We start from the raw sequence: 3,953 nt of genomic DNA, 5'->3' as shown, positions 1-3,953 counted from the left end.
AGAGAGAGAGAGAGAGAGAGAGAGAGAGAGAGAGAGAGAGAGAGAGATCATGAGCCTTCTGCCTTCACTTGAGGAGGTACTGTGTCTTTTTTTCCCTTACTTTTCCCTTTCCATAATTTTCTGTGATCCTCGCAGGGAATGATATAGAGTCTGAGTATTTTCTGCCATTTATGATTTAATACAGGACTACTGTGCTGCTAGAAGAAGCCTTTGATTCAATAGTTTGCTGGTTATGAGTTTCTACAGTAGTTATTACCCACTATAAAAAGTTTTACTCCACAATTGAGGCTGGCAAATTAGTGAGAATGTTTAGAGCATTTTATAGGCATATATAATATCTGCTTATTAAATCAAATGCTGCACTTGCCCCATGAATACTTATGGACATTTAAATACAGTCAGAAAGGTGCTGGTTGCACCTGTAATTAGCATGCCACTATTGCAACCAGTAGGTATAGCTTTCCTGTCATGTAGATAAAATAGCATGCAGACTCCACAGCTGAGAAGAACTCTTAGTGATAATTGTTCCCAAGCAGCTTGTACAGTGCCTTCCAGCAGTATAAAAACAAGCCAGCCCTGTGGGAGCTTCCACCTTGATTGCCCCATGCCCTTCAATTAAAGTGTGTGGTATCTTTAGCAATAAGAATCTAGTTTGGGTATACAATCAAACAGTGACAATGGCCTTTATGATCTCCTTTGTTAAGAACTTACAGGAAGGTATCCTACCCCTGACAATTGGATTTCAGCATCCTTAGTCATCAGTGCTCCTTCCTCACAGCCATTTCAACAACTCTGGCATATAAACCAGCATGACCACACGAATTTTAAGACCTCTGGAATCAGGCTAAATTAGACCACTGGCTTTTCTTGTTCTCCTACTTACACACTGTGGGGCTTCTTGGCCTCTATGATCATATAGGCTAATTTTCATAATAATTGTCTTTTCTATCTCAGTGGTCATGAGGTACATAGTAAACTCCATACATCATGATGGCCCTCTTAGAGTAGAACAGAGCCCAGGGCTGTGATATGACTCAGTGAGCAAAGCCTTTGCTTTGTTAGTGTAAGTTTGTGTTCTCAAAACCATGTAGAGCAGGATGCAATAGTGCGTATGTGTAGCCCCAGAGCCTATGGCATTATGGGAGAGGGAGATAGGAGAGTTTGAAAGCTCCTGGTCCAGGATCTGGCATCCACAGTGGTAAGCAGAAGACCTGCCTCAAACAAGATGGTGAGTGAGTACCACCAATGCCTGAGGCTGTTCTCTGGCCTTCACATGGGACCCATTTCCGTGCACTCACAGTCATTCTAACAGAAACACACATTTTACACACTAATACTGTGTTAAATAGATAAAAAAATGCTTTCAGATGTGTTAATTTAACAAAACCCTCTTCTACCAAAGGACTAAGCATGTTATTTGATAGCATCTCATATTCGAAGCTGAGATTTCTCTGCCTGCCTATAACCCACTTCTCTGATATTACTACCAATGTGTATTAAAACATGCCTCACTATATGACTCTCTTCTTTCTGTTTCAATACTAACTTCATGACATTGCATCCATGTTTAACACTGGATTTGGGGTAACATGTGGTACCAGGCTGTGGTGACTCAAATTTGGCTCCAAAATAAACTATCATTTCTTATTCCCTTTGAGGTAGGAGATGCATTTCTATGTGGACACCTTTGACTGTGAAACAATTTACTGTGAACTAGTAATGTTCATATAAGTGTATCTCTTATACATTTTGAATTTACTGTTCTTACTGGTTTTGATTTTGGGTTTTTTTTGATGATATCATTTTCTCTTGTGCTAGATTTCATTTCTTGTTCTTTCATCAAGTTTCTGGAGCAACTGGTCATTATATATTATGGGTACTCTCATATTGCTACTTGCACACAGATACATGTTTATATATAAACATATGTGTCTATGTATGTGTGCAATCATGTGTATGTATGCCATGGGGCCTCAACATGTCCTTGGTTTATGACAAATGCCCAGGAGGTTGTCTGTGGTGCATTTCAGAGATTTCTGTCCTGTCACTGAGCAGCATATGACCATTTGCCTTATTGGTTTTACTTCCCTGGAGGCCTTCACTAATCCATGTTGAGAATCAGACTCTCTCTCCTTCTTTACTGTGTTTGTTTTGACTATTTCAGGTTTTTCATTTTTAATAAGCTTTCTGAAGTCACCCAAGATTGGCTGTTTCTTGCCATGGATTCACCTCTGACTGTTTGCTTGGAACATGCAGTGGTTAGCTGCAGACACACTGAAAGTGACTGAGATGACTGGAACCAGCAAATCCCCTTGTGTTTTTGTATTGGGTCTTACATGTATATTTGGGCTTTGGTTTACAACTCTGTCCTAGCTTTTACTTCCTGCTTCTGTAGAACTTCAAGGTCGGCCAAAGGTAAAAGTTACTCTCAGTTTCCCTGCATGCTCACTGTCTGGAGCATGTATACAATTCCAATACAAAGAAGTTGCTTTTCTGACTCCATGAACTACATGTAGGCTTTGCAAAGCTGCCCCTATCCCCACACACATATCCCGTGCCCAAGATTTCCCCCTTAAAGCGTCATGCTCAGCCTGCTGTGTGCCTCCCTTAGCTCCTCTGTTCAGAACACGGTCTCTGGTTGTTGTCAGGAAAGTTTCTAGGCTAAGCTTTGCCCACACCCCATAGTCAGCTCTATGTCAGGTCAAATAAGGACAGGCTTTCAAGCGGGGGTTTCCAGGAACACAGCAAACAGGAGATAGCCCTGGAGAGGAGTTTCTTCCCTGAGCTGCCCTTTCCAGTGCTTGGCACACTTGGCTTACTAAGATGGCATGATCTGCTGCTTTCTTGTTCACTGTTAGTGAAGAAGAGGTGATGAAGCTACACACAACTGTGATGTTACAGCCTCACTCTGTCCATGAGTCATTTGTTTGTCTTGAGTAACACTCTCCAGATTGGTGGAAGCATTTGGTTGATTTTCGGTATACTGAGCAGTTGGTTCTGACAGCTTCTTGCTTTCACAGGGGGATAATTTTCAGAGGTCCTTGGTCTGCTGCGCCAATTGGTATCACTCTGAACTTGTTTTTATTTGTTTTAAAGTGATGCTGATATACCAGGCAAGTGTATCACCGAGGCAGCTCCCAGCTCTAAAGTAGTTTTACAATTTGAAAATTGAAAAACCATTAAAGGCAATCTTACTGTATGTCAGATGTGAACATTGGGCATAGTTTCAAAGGTGTTAGATACACAGGACACAGCAGCTGGCTCTTCTAAGCAATGTGAAAAGTTGTTTTCAAAGCAATAAAACAACTTTCATTCTCCTTGCCAGAAGGAGCCATCTCCCTCTTAGGCTCTTCCATTACTTTCATGATTTCCATGATGACATACATAGCTAAGTGCTTTCACTTTGGTGATTACTATCCATAATTTGCAAATCCAGATGTTAGTATTTACCAAGGAGAAATACATGTACATTCCAAACCTGGGTCCAGGAGTATGTAGCCTCAAACATTATAAAGACAGAACTGAAATTTCCATCCATACAAGGACTAGTTAGGTCCCTTATGAATCAATGGCATGGACTATGGTATAGCTAAGAAAAGACTTTTGAGCTTCATGTGCTAGCAAGCATTAATATTTACAACACAATTTTTAGTAAACAATGAAGGCATGAAGAATTGTACCTATACTATTTGATGTTAATTATGTTTAAAAGCTGAAGATAAATTTTTCAATTTCTATCCATATACATACATTTGAATTTATCTGTAAAACCATGCACAAATGTTTTCCAGGAGTTCCTATCATTGCCTATAGGGGATAATTGTGGAGTCTCGGGTACAATTAAGTTTGAGGAGGGAAGGGAAGGGAAGGGAAGGGAAGGGAAGGGAAGGGAAGGGAAGGGAAGGGAAGGGAAGGCAAGGGAAGGCAAGGGAAGGCAAGGGAAGGCAAGGGAA

The sequence above is a fragment of the Grammomys surdaster genome, unplaced genomic scaffold (assembly GCF_004785775.1).
Source record: "Grammomys surdaster isolate TR1022 unplaced genomic scaffold, NIH_TR_1.0 581, whole genome shotgun sequence".
In the NCBI taxonomy this organism is placed as follows: Eukaryota; Metazoa; Chordata; class Mammalia; order Rodentia; family Muridae; genus Grammomys; species Grammomys surdaster.
Note: the sequence above shows the minus strand (reverse complement) of the source record.